A 17,367-nucleotide genomic window follows, 5' to 3' on the forward strand; every position below is an offset into this window, starting at 1 on the left:
TTGTCTGCCAGTGTTCTTTCCGAAATCCCATATGGACCCGAGTTACCGCAACTTGCACACCCTGGATGTGCATCGAGTGCTGGCGTTCTATTTGCAGCGCACCAAGCCCTTTTGCAAATCCATACAGCTGTTTGTAGCTGTAGCCGAGAGGATGATAGGCCTCCCAGTATCGGTGCAGTGGATTTTGTCTTGGATTGCAAGCTGCATCCAGGCGTGCTATGAGCTCGCAGGTGTTCTGGTTCCAGCCCCGGCGGTCACGGCCCACTCGACCAGGATGCAAGCGGCGTTCCTGGCACAGGTCCCAATCCAGGAGATCTGCAGAGCAGCCACCTGGTCCTCTGTGCGCACTTTCACAACCCACTACGTGGTCAACCAGCAGGCTGGAGAAGACGTGGCAGTTGGCAGAGCGGTCCTCCGAGCGGTTGTTCTGTGACTCCTACCCTTCTCCAGAGGTAAGCTTGTGATTCACCTAATGTGGAATGGACGTAAACGGAATCGAAGAAAGAAAAAACGGTTACTTACTTTCTCGTAACTGTTGTTCTTCGAGATGTGGTGTTCACATCCATTCCACCACCCACCTTCCTACCCCTCTGTCGGAGTCGCTGGCAAGAAGTAACTGCAGGGGGTTGGGCCGGCGGGGGGTATATATGCACGGTGCAGTGGCATCACTTGGGGGATCCCGCCGGCCCGACAGGAGCTGCTAAGGGAAGAAGTTTGTGCGGTGTGCGCACACCTAATGTGGAATGGACGTGAACAACAGTTACGAGAAAGTAAGTAACCTTTTTTTTGCAAAGTAAAGTACAGTCAGGTTGTCCTTTCAATTTTTTCTTCAGCAAAGTTGCTTCCCCAACTAATTTAAGCCCTCTGAAGTAAATGGCAGTCTTTCCATGGTTTTCCAGTGGGTTTTGAGTCAGAATTTTATTGAAATAAGGCTCTTACAAGCAGCTTGATCTTTCTTCGTACACAGTATTTCCATGTGTAATATACCTCTGGAATAGTCTTACTTTAATAGGATTTTGCATAGTATCCGCCAATGGGACTTGATGCAGTAAAAAATGTAGTGACCCTAGCATTCTAACTGTTCACTCAAGCCATTATTCTCTTGTACCCAAGACAATAGCAGCTTTATTATGTAGAGTCTTAGGTGTCTTTGGCTCCAGTTGTTATAATGTTGGGCTCTAAATCAGTGGTGTAAGGGATCCTATCCATTTCAGTAGGATTTATCATTCATTTTTAGAAGGATTAATTGTCAGTATCAACATCAATATATGTGCGCTCGTGGACTTGAGCCTCAAGTCTCTCTTAACAGATTTCCCAGTATGGCTGCTCTGTTTGCACTTGGGTCAGTATGCAGCAGGAAGTTTGCTCGTTGGTTTATGCTACTGAGATTGTATTGTGCCTGCAGCTGTTATCTTTGCATTGGCTGCCTATATTTCCTTCAGCTTGAGAAACAGCAGTGCTAACAGTAGAGTGGAAAGTCTCCTTCCGGAAGTTGCAAAATGGGAGAGAAGGAAGGAAGGTGATCATTTAAAATAATATAAAAACAGCACATTCATTGGAAGGAGCAAAACCTTGTTGAGCCGCTGGAAAGTTAGGGCTAGAAATTTCATTTAACTAGAAAATGTACATGGGAAGTTTTTTGTGTTTATCTGATTGAATATGAAATGACTAGGATATAAAACTGTGATCTAGTTTCTAGTAAATACCATGCATATTAAATTTAGAAGTTAATTGCCAGTTGTGATGCAATCTAGACACAGCTATATTAAAAGTAGTCATTTTTTGGTCACAGTGTTACATTGACTTCTAAGTAGAACATACTGAGTTCAGTGGGGAGTTATGATTTTAAAATTCACACAGTATAGCACAATGAATCTTGGAAGAGATACTTTGATACCTGAGGCTTTTGGGGTGGAGGTTTATGGGGTGGTCTTTAAACAAAAATATGTTTTGGAAATCATTATTTTGTCTATAGAGGTTGGTAGGTTTTAAAAGTTTAGCATTTAAAGATGAGAAAAACCCATGAAATTATTAACTGTAACATAATAATGTTAATGCTCATTAGAGCATTAACATTTTGTACTAAATTTCAGCGCTCTTCATCATGAAATGAATTCAGAAACCAGGATTCTAAGGCAGACAGCCCTGCAAAACTATAGTGAAACCACTAGGTGTAACTGATGAAAATAGTGTATACTTGTACAAAAGTGCTTAAAGTTTCCAGACTCTTTCTAATAATTCAAAGCACAGCAAGTTCCAGGGATACATCTTGTATGAAATATTCATGTGCTGCAAAATTTTTTAACCCATTTTCCTTTGATGAGACCAGAGCCTCAATTGCTGATCACTGATGCATATTGCATTTGCAAATAAATAAATCCTGGTTTCAAAGGGTTTTAAATCTTGATCTATTTTTGATAAATAGAAGTGTAGCATTTTATCTGATTTCCATTCAATAACAAAAATATGCATGCAGAAAAGAACATGTAACCATGATTTCCTGAGTGATTATAAATCCAAGAAAACGTTATAAATATTCTAAATATTGCCAGCAGATCGAGGGACGTGATCGTTCCCCTCTATTCGACATTGGTGAGGCCTCATCTGGAGTACTGTGTCCAGTTTTGGGCCCCACTCTACAAGAAGGATGTGGAAAAATTGGAAAACGTCCAGCAGAGGGCAACAAAAATGATTAGGGGACTGGAACACATGACTTATGAGGAGAGGCTGAGGGAACTGGGGATGTTTAGTCTTCAGAAGAGAAGAATGAGGTGGGATTTGATAGCTGCTTTCAACTACCTGAAAGGGGGTTCCAAAGAGGATGGCTCTAGACTGTTCTCAGTGGTAGCAGATGACAGAACAAGGAGTAACTCTCTCAAGTTGCAGTGGCGCAGATTTAGGTTGGATATTAGAAAAAACTTTTTCACTAGGAGGGTGGTGAAACACTGGAATGCGTTACCTAGGGAGGTGGTGGAATCTCCTTCCCTAGAAGTTTTTAAGGTCAGGCTTGACAAAGCCCTGGCTGGGATGATTTAGTCGGGGATCAGTCCTGCTTTGAGCAGGGGGTTGGACTAGATGACCTCCTGATGTCCCTTCCAACCCTGATATTCTATGATTCTGAAATGAAGACACATGTCTTCTTAGGAACTGGAAGGTAGTCCCCTACTTTAGCACCAACTTGTGCTTTTCATTTCACTAGTATAAATCTGGAGTAGCAAAGACCAGAACTCAGTCATTAGTTCATGGCAAGCAAATATTAGCTTTAACATGGAATTCCATAGTCTGACACTTTATTCATTTTCTTAGGGGTTTTGGTGAAGTAAAAAGTATAGCATAGTATTTTTTTAATCCACAAGAATCAAAAACAGATTAAACAATGAAATATTTTAGAACTTGTACAGGCCTAAAACACAGAAATTATTGGCATATATTAGGAATTTCAGACACTGCTTATATATTTTTTAAAAAATCAGTACATGTGTGATTATTTGAAATATATATATTATGATGAAAATGGGAGAAAATAGTATTGATAGAGATTTACATTTGGTAATATCCAGTACCAAACCTTATGAAAGGGCTAATGAAAAAGAAAACATCATGTATTCTAATGAACTGCTTATGTAATACAATCAATTGGTGTGAAATTTTTGTCTTGTATATTTCATATTTATTGTATGTCTGTAAAAACAAATTAAAAATTGTCTTGTTTTCTTAACAGAAATAAGCATTTGGTTACAATTTGTCTTTAAAGCCAGGGTTCCCAAACTGTCAATGTCCATGATCATGGACATCGGGCTAGTCATATGATGCTAGCTCTGCTTTTTTTCCCTCCCAAGATAGCAAATCACATTACAGTTATCCACATTAAAAATTTTATAATACTGATTTTCCATATAAACAATTGCTGTGGGTAGCACAGGTTGTTTGATCATTACAAGAAAGGAGGTAGTTTTCCCACTGATAAATGGGAGGGGGAAGGTAAAGTGGTCTGTGAGATGTAACTTTCAAGGTGTGTAATAAGCCCTGCTTAAATGTGTTTCTACAAATTGAATCTCTGGATGAAAGTTACATTGCTGAATTAGACCCTTCCATGGCAGTTGTTCCTTAGACCAGGCCTGAATTTGACACATCTTGGTTAAAGTTTTATAATAAGGAAAATTGGCACCCATCTTAATTATCTATGTACCATAGTCTGGGTTCCAATATAAATGATTTCTCAAGCTTAATAACACCTTTATCTCTAGAATTCAATATGACCTTTCAAACCGCAATTGACAGTATTTACCAGCAGTAAATTAATAAGATTCCAGAGTCCATTATGAGTTTTAATGGGTCTTCTTTGGAAGAATAACATAGTAGTGAAAAGTTGCGGGGCAAACTATACATGTCCACTTAATTACTTTTTTTTAAAAAAAACAAAGTGAATCAGAATGTCTTGATTTGCTCTGAGTCAATCAGGATCCCATATGCTTGTAATTGGGTTTCAAACTGGACTGATAAACCAGGTAGCAGGTAAATTGTTACTTTCTCAAAATTTTAGCCAGTTTTCTGTTTATATCCTGAGATGGAAGTGCCCCCTATGCTTTCTTCAATATCATGGTTGGTCAGCAGGGGGAGTTACTGTAGTACATATCCACTATTTGTTCCAGTTTTCTGAAAGTCACCTACACAAGAAATTAGACAAGGTGGGTGAGGTAATATCTTTTCTTGGACCAACTACTATAGTGCATACTACATAAATGACATTAGCAGTACAAAGATCATGACTCATCTGTTTCTGACCCTTCGTTTTGAAATTAATCAGCACCTCATGCTGAGCTTCCTCCACGGAGTTGAGCTTTCATAGATTTTAATGATTTCTTAAATCTTTTGTGGATTGTAGGCTTTTACCTAAACATACTAGAAAAATTAATCGTTAAAAATCTTTGCTTTTTCTAAACTTACTGAAATACTCAGGGCTGAATTCAGCCTTCTGATATTACCTGTACCTGCACTCTACTATACCTGAAGTCAATTTTGTTGCAGATTTTGGCATTAAGATTAAACCGGGGTGCCGGAACGGGAGTCCAACAGGCCATGGCTCTCCCACTTTTTGCTACAGGCCCAGCCCCCTGCTTCTCCTCTTCCCCCAAGGCCTCGCGCCCCCCTGCAGCAAGGCCAGAAGCTGGAGCCAAGGCCAGGTAAGAGTGGCTTGGGGAGCTGCAGACCCTCCATCTGCCCAGGGTGGGGTGGGAGGGCTGAGAGCAGCCCCCATCTCGTGTCCCCACTCCCTGGGTCTCCCACCCAGAGCAGATAGAGAATCTGCAGCTGACCACAGGTGACCAGGTGGCTCTTTGGCCCCCGAGGCCTAGCCCCCAGACTGGAATCTGGAGCTGGGTTGGGGGAAGAGCCTTGCAGGCAGCTGTGAGGAGCTGCAGACCCTCCACCTGCCCTGGGTGGGCCCTCAGGGGGCCAGGGACACAGGCCAGGATAAACAAGAAATGCACCCAGTTCTGCTCCAGAGGTGGTCAGGGTCCCACTGATCCGTGGAAGATGCCTTTCACTTTCAGTGATTGTCAGATATACTGTGTGTTTTCCCCCAGACTCCTCTAATATCCAAAGTTCTACTCAAAATATAAAAGGACAAAGCCAGAGTTGTTCTTATAGTTCTGACCTGGCCTGGACAAACCTGGTTTCCTTACCTGGCCATTTACTCACCAGTCACTCTTCAGACTGCTCCTCATCTCTCTTCGGAAGGCAGGAAGATCCTTCACCCCAATCTCAGAGTTCTTCCCCTCAAAGCATGGCTGGTTGATGGTTCACGGGATTAGAAATGACCTGTTCAGAGGAAGTAAAAAGAGTGCCATTACTACCATCTAGACTCTCTACAATTACTTACAAAATGGACAAGATTTGCCTGCTGATGTGACCTCAAACACATTCCACCAACCTCATTGCTATCAGATATGCTGGACTGCATTTTATAATTAAAAAAAATTCTGGGCTGTCGCTGAGCTCCATTAGAATCCATCTGGCAGTTATCACAGCTTTCCATGCTCCAGTAAAAGGTTATTTCATATTCAACCATCCAATGACAATGAGGTTCCTTAGGCAGCTCAGAAATCTTTCTACCACTCAAATGTCCTACTCTCGTTTTGGAACCTCACTCTGGTTCTTAAATACCTTAGCCATCGGTGCAAATAGAGATCTTGATCTGCTCACTCCTCCCTTTATTGATGAACACAGCATTTCTGGTAGCCATCACGTTGGCTCAAGTAGTTGGGGAAATAGGGGCCCTTATGGCATATCCCCCCTTCACAATATTTTTTTTCAAATGTTTTTCAAAAACAAGGTCATATTACAACCACACCCCAAGTTTTTACCAAAGATATTTTCCACTATTTCTAGTGTCCTCTTGTGAAATCACTTGTAGTTGTCCGCACCCTAGTGTTTACCCTAGTAAACATGTATGTTTAAAGAGACAAGGTGGGTGAGGTAACAGCTTTTATTGAGCCAACTTACGCTGGTGAAAGAGACAGACTTTCAAGCTACATGTTTAGACACATTTTAAAAGTTTATCTCCAGCCTGTTGACTCTTACAAGATGTGTATAAAAACTAGCAACTGGTTACCCAGCCCTGCGTCTCTTTCTCTGAGGCATCTTCTGTCTCCCTGTTGGAATGAGGAGGGTTCTCTCATCTTTTCACTCATCCTCCACCTCTGTGAACCACATTTCATCCCTGACACTACTTCATTTGCAAGAGCCAAATGGCCTTTGTTCATAGGTGAAGTTTTCTCATAACTTTAAAACCTTTAAAAAATATATATAGGGGTTCTGGAAGAGAGAATATGTATAGAAAACATTCTTGTCAATTTTTAGCTATATTTATAACCCAATAATATCACATTATATTGTTTAAAAAACTTGGCAACTCTTAACATTTCTAAAATAACTGGTTTATTGCCTTGGAGTAAACTGATTTTTTTTCTTATTAGAAGCTTCCACTTAAAGTAAAAATCTAGAGCGCTGTTTAAAATTAATTTGGAATTTCCTTTTTGTAATTTTATCTAGTACATTACAATTTTGCTGTGACATGAAGATGGTTATACCATAAAAATTAGCTGATTACTTAAATTAGCTATACTTTGTGGGAAATGTGCTGCATCATTTGCTGGGATTATTTGGCTTAATTACTAGAATTATGCTGTTAACGGTGATGAGTAAACTCCATTATTAAACTGTGCAACTGTAATGTGTTTGTTTACACAGTGCAAGGGGAGTATTATTTACTTCATAATATGCTAAAATGTACTCTTCCTCCCTGTAACATTCAGCTTTCCCACCCAGAAGGCCCTCCAGAACTCAGGTACAAGTCTACTAGTCGAGTTCTTTTGTTTAATGTGTCTTTCAAACAAAGACCTTCACTCTGATCTGCTGGAGCTGTGTGTAGAGCTAGCTTGTGTGACTGTGATGGGGATTCAAGTGTGTAAGAGAGAGACTCACACAATGTAGGGCCTGATCCCTTACTCACTTGAGTAAAAGCTGCAGGATCAACTCCATGATATGGGACTGTGGTGTCTGCTGCTGTTGGGTGTGGACTGATCTGGAAGGGAGGAGGAGGAAGTGATTTATCAAGGGAAACCAGCAAATGGATCCTCTTGTGGTACACCCTAGCCTCTCAACAGGCTCTCCTGGCCTCATGTACACTTCCCTACCCTCAATTAACACATCCAAAAGGAATGTACAGTAAAGCATCCACACCCCTCTTTCTCCATCTACAACATTGGGGGGGGAAGAACCCTCAGGGCTTTTGCCCTGTGGTGGGGCTAGGGGCTTCTGCCAGAGATGACTGGTGCCTGTTGAGAGTGGGGAGACACAATTTGAAGATTTGCCCCCCCCCGCCAAAGCTTGAGGCATGCCCCCCCTTACCCTCAGCAGTCCCTCCTTGCAGCTCCCAGTTGTTTGCTGCTGCCTCTCCTGCAGCTCCCAGCTTGCTGGCTACAGCAGCTGCCGCGCAGGGAGGGGGCCCGGTGGTACCGAGCGGAGCCAGCAAACCCTGACAAAAATCAGGGTGGGGTGGGGGCCACTTCTCGTGCCCCTCCCCATGTCTTCTGTGGCTTCTTCCCAGCGGTGAGGTAGGTCTCGGGCCTTCAGCTCCACGGGTCACACCTGCCAGGGCTCGGGGCTTTAGCAGGAGCAGGGCTGAAGCCCCAAACCGCAGCAGGCGCTTCCCACAGGGGTGAAGCCCCAAGACCCCCCTCCCTGAAGGGCAGAAGCCCCTAGATCCACCACCCTGCCACAGGGCTCAAGCCCTGAGTTCCGGCAGGCATCTCCCACAGAGCTGAAGCCCTGAGATCCCCCTCCTGGCAGGGCTGACGCCCCAAGCGCGGGCAAGAGCGCCCCAGCTCTCAAACTTCTGAAGATTGTCCTATGCGGCTGGCGGGGTCAGTACGTTAGGCCACCCCGGTCTATGGGGAACATGCAAATACGTCATTCCAAGAAATGAGAAATTCCTGCCCTCTGCAGGAACCAGCCTCTTAGTGAGACTTAGATTGTTGCTATTAGTAGGGGACACAAAGGAAATGATGCATAACCATTAAGATCCATTCATTCATTTGTCAGTGCTGGAAAGTGTGAAATGAAATGTCTCCAACTACAGAAAGGGTCTGAATGGCCAAGCTTAAAGCAATTGCTAGAGAGAGAGTGGAAAGAGACACTGTCCACTATAGGCACCTTTTCTAAGGGAAAGGGTCTGAGAGGAACACTTACTTCGTTTGGAATAGAATGGCTGGGAAAATATGATGATGTGATGGAGGTTGGACACACACCAAAGATAGGATAAGGTGGATGAATCCTTCAGGTAGCTTGCCCAAGCTGCTATCATCCTGTCTAGAGTGAGGGAGGAATAGCTTTTCAAAAACGTGAAGAGAGATATAAAGCCAGTTTTCAGAAGCCAAAGCATGACAGAGAACCTGAGCTGTTTGGGGAAGAGGCAGCCCAGGCTCAAGACGGATCCAGCGTTGCTGCCTGTCATGATATTTGGTGACTGTCTTAAAGCCCCAGCTCCTGGGCTGAGATGGTTCTGAGAGAATCTTCACTTCCGTTTAAAAAAAAAAAAAATCTAGTCCTCATGGTTGCAGAGCAAAATGTGGAAATGTGAATCTTAAAGGCTCAAATGCCAGAAGGCAAATAAAAAGAACCTCAGTCATTGTTTTTAAAAAAATGATTTTTACACCTACATCAAGATTGGGGGGTGGGGGCGGGAGGAGGAGCTGGCTCATTATTTTGAACATTTTGGGTTAGTGATCCTGAGATTCCTTCTGCATGAAGCAGCGTCAGCAGTGGCTGTCTCTCTGCCAGGGTAACTCCTAGAGATGGTAACTTGATGCCTTCAATATTTCCTTCTCGAATCTTGCAGGTGCTTTATAAAAATGTCTCATGTCTCCTTTTATAAACTCTTTTATTTTTGTTTTTTCTGCTCAGTGTAAATGATATTGTTTCAGTTCTGATTATGTGCTAATGCTAAGCACCGTACAAGTTCACAGATACAGCTAACCCCTTCTCCAAAGAACTTACAATCTGAAATACAAAAAGAAAAGGAGGACTTGTGGCACCTTAGAGACTAACAAATTTATTTGAGCATAAGCTTTTGGAAGCTTATGCTCAAATAAATTTGTTAGTCTCTAAGGTGCCACAAGTCCTCCTTTTCTTTTTGCGGATACAGACTAACATGGCTGCTACTCTGAAACCAGTCTGAAACACAGACACACATAAGACAAACACTGGGAGACCTCGAGGAAGGGATTCATTTTGAATATTTCTCTTGTCCGTGCATGCAGTTTTGTGGTAGGGGGGCAGTTAACTGATTTGGGTTGGTGTTTGGGCTTTCAGAAGTGAATCTTTAAGAAGGCTTTTAAAAAGGAGACAGATCCCTCTTGTTTTCATGATCTGGCTGAAACTGTGCTGCTCTATATAAAACTGGAGACCCACAGTACTAGTCTTGATTGCCTAGCTCTAGTTCCAGAGTTGGAAAATAAGGGCTGCTATGTGGCTGCTTGGAAGAGAAAAAGGACTCTGGGGCAGAAATAGTCTTAGAGCAAATATTCTGGTGTTGCCAGTGAAAAGGACACAGACCAAAGGCCAGATACTGAAACATTTTCATACTGACGTTGCTGATGCCCCTTACCTGCACAATGTCAATGGGCAAGTCACTTCACCTTTGTGTGCCTCGGTTTCTCTAGCTGTACAATGAGGATAATGATCACATTCCTTTGTAAAGTGCTTTCAGCTCTGAAGAGGAAAAATACTATAGAAAAACTAATTACTACGACTTACTATTAGAAGGACCACTGTAAATGAAGCATTTGGGACTGTTTTCAGCCCACACTGCCGTGAACTGTGCTGACCTCTGGTTGTCTTGTTTCCTGGATTTCTCTCCTGCATCCTGCTATTCCTCTTCTCCAATCCCACCTGCATTTCTTGGGCAATCAGCCCAGTTCCCAAAGTTCTTAATGAGTCCTGACTGGAGATGCCAACAGTAATACATCTCTGCTGTAGCTGCTCTCACTGCTCAGCCAGGCCCTTTAATATTGATGTCTCTCTGGTGGCAGCAATGAAGATTAACTACCATTTGTTACTTTTAAAAAATAAGCTTTCTAGCTATGTTGAGGCAGAGTGGCATTGTTCCAGATAGCTAAATGACTTATTTTTTTAATATAACAAATGGGCAGTTTATCTTCATTGGTGCCACCACAGAACCATGTCAGTATCAAAGGGCCTGGCCCAGCAGCGGAGAGGTGTTTAGGGCTAGGCCTCAAAGTGCTTGGGGAATTGGGCTGTTTGCCCAAAAAATACACGTGGAGGAGACCAGAACGAGGAGAGGATAGAGCAATAGCAAAGGCAAAGAGAGTATAGTGATGAGCAGAAGGTGACTGTGGACACAATTAGAAAGTTAATGCAGGCCCCACCCATCCTCCACCCTGGTCTTGCTTCTAAGGGAAAGACAGTAGCGGCACTGCAGTCCTGGACCTTAGGAAAAGACGAACAAATGTCAACTTGCTTTAAACGTACAGCTGCTCCATTTACAATACAGCAGCACAGAACCCAATCTACCGGCTGAGCACCACTTTGCCGCTCGTGGTCTGTGTACAAAGACGGTCCTTAAGCAAGGCACTGCCCGTTTGGGGAGAAGGGGGGTTTGACCATGCTCTAATATACAGCACTTGCCTATTGCCCTGAGAAGCCAATCAAGCACCTGGGGATGTTAACCTGCAAAGAAATATTAATCACAGACCTTTTCCTCCAGTCATGTCCCTAATGCCAGTGACCTAGAACCTGTAATGGCAGTTCCATGACCATGAGCCTGCATGGGGAACCCTTAAATGTCTGGATCTGCCAACCTCTGGGTAGCAGTGCAAAGCTGTCCTAACATACAAGAGAACTGGACCCAGCACTCACACAAGATGCTTACATCATCCATTCCTTCTAAAAATTAACCCTTTCTTTTAAAAAATCAATTTTTTTAAAACTTCAGTGGCATCCTCATCTGCTGCATCAGCAAACTCAAGTTTTGTCGATGTATTTTTCTGACTTATAAAATACATCCATCCTAAATCCTTGGTGCACATACTGTATAAACTAGATAGGTACAAAACCAACCCCTAACAATTACAACATTTCATCACCCTCCCAATCTACCAAGGCCAGCAATTTCTCCTCCCACTTAGCCACCTGTACCCTCCTAAACATATCCATCTGCTTCTCAGAAAGCCTTGTAGCACTGGTCTAGCAGTTATCAAACTCAGGGATTGTTCCAACAGAGTCTCTATCAGTAAATGTCACCCACTTCTGTATTATTTAAATCACATGGTGCCTGTTACAATCTCTTTCCATTCCTCCTCCTCCCCCACCCCCTGCCCCACACACATACCCTACCCTCCCCCTTAGAGAGAGATCCATGGGGCTTTCTCTTTCTGGTCCCCAAGAGTTGAGAGTCTGCTGGGATGCATGTCTCCTGAGAAGAGATAATTACTTCCTTGTAATTGCTGTTCTCTGAAGATAGGCATCTCAAAGGATTACCTCTTGCCCACCCCCTCACCTCCCTACCGAGCTGAGATTTTTGTAAATCGTGTGTGTGTTTGTTAATGGTTTTCTTCTTTTAATTTGAGGTGATATAGGGAGGATTTTCATCTTCCACTACAAAAGGAATGGATGCTTGGAGAGTAGAGGACAGCTGAAACCTCTCAGCAGGTGTAGCATTAAATGACTCCTGCTATGAACAATGGCTTACAACTTTGAGATGAGACAGGTCCCACTGAAACTGTTTGCAGGTGCACAAATCCCTACTCCTTCCAAGAATGGTACAGACCAGATTGTCATCTGATGTAAACAGGCATAGTTCTGTTTGCTGTAATGGAGCTATAACAACTTTCATCAGCTGAGAATCTGGCCCTATGGGTAATCTTCAGTTAAACACAATTACAGGTAAGTAGTTTCCTCTAGTATTGCCTTTTTTATTTCCTATCAACTTCATCTCTTAACAATTTATTGGGTTTTTGCTCAGCACATAGGAAGGTGTTTGGGCATTCTGATCAGTCCAAAAGTTAAGTAAATCAGCAAGGAGCATGTGGACTGTGGTTTTTGGTGCATCAACAATTTTTACATCCAGTTTAGCTTTTTTATCCACGAAAAAAGACACTCATATTGAAAATTATACCTTTTAAACCTCTGTATATTTTAATTAGTGCCTCAACTCTGTTGTGTTTTGTATTTGGAACCTTCTCTTTCAATACTTATGTAAGAAAATTGTTTGTTCGTCAACAATTTTCTTTAAATGTAGTAACTAAATTATACTGCTCCTTGTTCTTAGGAATACTGTAGTCTATATACTTGTTATAAATTTCAAGATGCAGCTTAGTAAAATATACCAGGAGAGCAGAAGGGCAGATTACACTTCACCTCTATTAGTATCATTGTCAGTTTTTCCTGTAGGGGCTTATACTGAAAAGCCATCCTCTTTATCCTTTTATAAAATAAGTGGACATGTGCTGCTATTTTTGACTTTCCTATCAGCACAACCTTCTTTCAGGAAGATTTACTCAGAATCAGAAAATTCTATTTGAAACAGTGTTTACTCTTAATTAAATGTGCTAACTTAGTCAGGGTTATTACTAATGATCCCTTTCTTGAGAGTCTACTCTTTAAATTCAAATCCAAGGTTGGCTCGATTTCTTTGCCTGTGGTTATTTGAGACAAAGGTATATAACTAATTGATCCCCATGGCTGTAGTCAGTGACCTATAAATTTTCTATCTTACTCAAACATAGCAGTATAGGATTTTCTGCTGCTAATAGCCTTGTCCAATATTTAGATTCTATCTTTATTCAATCAACTCATTTACCGTTCGTCTTAAATGCGGGAAAGATGAAGGCATCACCTTGTAAGAAATTATGCCACAAGATTAAGGTTGCTGATGTATTGGGTATTAAATTACAGTTTAGTTTGACTCTTTCACAGTCTGGCATTTCAGGTTTAGTGTATAGGTTTCATCCAGAGATTATATGATCAAGCATATAATGATCAAGCATACACTATTTGGGCCTGATATATTTAAACAGTAATTAGTATGTGCAGTATGCACTAATGTTGATAACCACGCAAAAGCTCCATTGTCCTTCTGGACTTTTTACAATAGAGAGTATGATCCTCTCTTAACACAGAGAGAAGTTGCATACATTATGTTAACATAATCTGTAATATTGAAGCACAGTTGATAAATAAACTGTTTATAGAGATTTATGTAATGGTATATTGGCAAAATAAATATTTTCTTAATGGCATGTGATATTGGTCAGTGCTCTAGGATTAAATGGTTTAAGATATAACTAGGGCTCCATGATTTCTACGGTGACCAGTGTGGCTGACCCGAGGGCTCCCAAGCAGCTGGCTATGGGGCCAGCTGCTCAGGTGGCCCCCGGGACAGCCACACCAGACGCTGCTGGAGCAGCTCTGCAGCCGGATGCTCAGGTGGCCCCGCAGCTAGCTGCACCAGCTGGGGGACCACCCGAGCAGCGGCCAGTGTGGCTGGCCCTGGGGACCGCTAGGAAGGGTCCCACGGGCAGCCAGAGCAGCCGCTGTCAGCAGACCGCATCAGCAGTCCCGGGGCGGCCAGAGCAGCCACTGCTCAGAGGCCCCCAGCAGCAGTCCCCTGGAGCAGCCACTGTCAACAGCCCCTGGCAGCAGTCCTGGGGTGGGCAGAGCAGCTGCTGCTCAATGGCCCCCAACAGCTGAAGCCACTGCCCCACCCCAGCAGCAGCCCCCATCCAGCGGTGCCAACCCTTCCCCCCTCCCCGCAAGATTTAGTCAGGGGGTATTTATAGTATAAATCATGGACAGGTCACAGACCATGAATTTTTGTTTGTTGTCCATGACCTGTCCATGACTTTTACTAAAAATATCTGTGACTAAATTGTAGCCTTAGGGATAACACGGGATTGTGCTGTGTTAAATGTGCTATGGCAAGTTCAAAAATATCTTTCCTATTGTTAGGGTATGTAAACATTTTCCCTCCAGAAACACACTCCTATTATATCCCTTTCAACAGCCATGTTGTCCTATGACCCTGCAATCACAGCTGTGTAACCGCAACATGCTTTGCCATGTTTGCCTATCACCTTGACATCCTAAAATGGTTCCCAATGACTTGCCAAGACATCAGTTTCCCTTGACCTTGCAATCATAATCTTATTAACATAAGTGCATAATGACACTGTTTCATTTTGATCCACTATGTGGTCTCCACAGACTTGCTTTGACATTGTAATGCCCTCATTTGGACATTGTAATATAGGCCCTTAATGAAATTATTTTACCATTAACTTGAGTGTAGTGCCAGCAATGTACAACAGGCACCATAAAATCATTTTTGATAATCCATAGTCCCATGCAAACAAATGGGAACCAGCTTGGCTGGAGAAGTATCATAAAATGATTTGTTCCATTTACTGTGCATCTCTCTTTAGAGGTAAGGAGCTATACTCCATCCACACACTTGGCAGTGAATGGTTTTGATTCAGTGGGGAATGTGTCGACTGTCCATGCCTTGCCAAGAACTCTCATGACCTAACTGTCAGTGGGCTCTTTAGCACCTATTCCCAGTGTGTCTCTGGCACATCGCTTCTTGACCCTTGTGCAATTTGTTTAATTATTTAAATGTTATTAGGCTAGGAGCTGCTGAAGGAGATGAGTCTGGCATTGTGCTCCAAAGGTTTTAAGCCTCAGCCTGATCAGAGAGAGCATTCAGCCACTGAGAATGCCTCATCCCCAAGCCCCATGAGTCTGAATCTGGGCTTGGTTGGCCAAAGCATAGCTATATCGTGGCATAGGAAAAGGCAGTCCCTGAAGTAAGCAGCTGAGGTAGGCACAACTGCAATTGGATTATTAGGGTGTCCTCTGTTTACCCTGCCTAGTAGTTAGGTGGCTACTTGATGAATCATTTGTAGTTGCCAGATGACTGCATTAAAAAAAATAGGATGGGGGGGTGGAGGTTGTTTGTTTATTTACTTATTTTTGCAAACTTTTGTTGGAATGTCAAAATCTGAAAATTTTACTTTGAAGTTGGAGGGAAAACAGAAGGAAACATAACTGAAAATGCAAAACCTTCAACCAGCTCTACTTCTGGGTCACTTAGTATGTCACAGCAGTCTAGCCCTGAGGTGAGCAAAGCAGATGGTCAGTTAGCGTCAGAGAGAGAGAGGCTAAGGGTAAAATCCCAGATCCACTCAAGTCAAAGGCAAAACTCCCATTTACAAAGATGGGCCAGGAGTTCACGTCAAGTTTCCTGACCAGGTGGAGATGAAAGAAGGAATTGCTGAGCACCCATGAGTAGGAATGAGTCAATAAGTCTCTGTGGTTGTTCATCTCCTTGACAATTGAGAAACTCGTGCAATTGAATGTGAACACAGTTTCTGCTAGTTCCTTGGAGGACTTCCCCTTTGCAACTTACATTAAAGTGCCTGTTACATGATTTTGGAATGGAATTAAACATCATACTCTTTAGAAATTCTGTACTGTTTTGTAAAGGGACCCATGTTTAGCTGACCTTTTAAAACTATATATTATACAGTTAGCCCAGCCTAATGTGTAGGTTAGTCTTTTTTACACCAGTTGTTCTGGCAGTGACTAACCACTTTACACTTAACAGTTGCTGTGGTTTTCATACAAAGCAATGAGCATGCACATTTCATTATCATACAGCATGAGCACAGCTTTCCTTATTTATAAGACCTTTACTAAGTGCCATAATTGTTTTTGTAATTATTCAGTCCTTCACTATGTACCATTTAAACAAAAGAACCACAGAAGGGTGGAATCAGAAGCACATTTGCTAAACACTGAGCATGGAAATGTCCTCCTAAGCTGTTTTAATGTCAGTTCTGGTCCCCTTCTTTAGTGCTTAGGCTTTAAACATCACAACCATGAAAAGAAAGAAGGAACACAATTAGAAAATGTACAGGAACCATGTAGATGAAATTGTGAATTGGCATTTAATCATGGAAAGGGATTCTGTAACAGGGCCTTTTTGGTTTTTTTTAAATTGGTGTGAGTCAATGAGCTTTTATGGTAGCAAAATTGCACAGTAGGCTTTAATTGTGCATAATTATTGCACTGCATGGTGCACAGTGATATATTCAACTGAATTCCATTAAGTATTTGATTGAACTCCAGAAAGATGTGTACCTGACCGTGTTTGGAATACACTTGTTTAATATGCAAGTCCTTCCTTGTCTTAGAAAAAAGAAAATAAATTTATAAAAAAGGGTGTGTTTTTTTTCCATTTCTCCAATCTCTATATGATAAATAGTCTCCATGGGCTGCCACTTTATCCTCCTGAAATTAACTTGAGTTTTGCTTCTGACTTCAACCAGATCACAAGCAGATACTACACAAATTATAATATAACTCTTACATGGCTAGGAGCTGGTTTAGGTGTGTAACTTTAAGTTCCCAGGTTTGAAAATTTGACAAATGGCTCATCCAAGGTCACACAATGGGTCAACTGCAGAAATGGGACTAGACTCCCAGTCACCCAAATACTAATAATTAGGCCAGAGACCTAAACAATGTTTACAATTATTTGAATATATAATAAAGATGTTCTACTATACATTTCAGCTTAAAGTGGTGGAGTGCATGGCTGAAGCTTGGTGACATAATGATCTTAAGGGGTCTTCCACAACCTTCTCACTTGATTGATTTACAGCCATTTCTAACTTGTGCACATTCCCTTGCTGCATGATTAATTCCTGCTGATTCAATCACTTTATCTTGTAGTCAATATTGTAGAAACATCCAGCTTCTGATCCAAGACTAAGAGAACTTGACTTC

General features: G+C 42.2%; 1 long non-coding RNA gene across 3 annotated transcripts in view; it reads right to left on the reverse strand.

The window, feature by feature from the left end:
* Positions 1–193: 193 nt before the first annotated feature.
* LOC119567411 overlaps positions 194–17,367 on the reverse strand; it is a 33,410-nt gene continuing 16,236 nt past the window's right edge. For all 3 annotated transcript variants that reach the window (XR_005227416.2, XR_005227415.2, XR_005227417.2), the window contains exons 4-5: positions 5,701–5,820; positions 194–4,667 (exon numbers count right to left, since the gene is read on the reverse strand). This is a non-coding gene — a long non-coding RNA (uncharacterized LOC119567411). The remainder of the gene's footprint in view (positions 4,668–5,700; positions 5,821–17,367) is intronic.

This window comes from Chelonia mydas, chromosome 11 (assembly GCF_015237465.2).
Source record: "Chelonia mydas isolate rCheMyd1 chromosome 11, rCheMyd1.pri.v2, whole genome shotgun sequence".
In the NCBI taxonomy this organism is placed as follows: Eukaryota; Metazoa; Chordata; order Testudines; family Cheloniidae; genus Chelonia; species Chelonia mydas.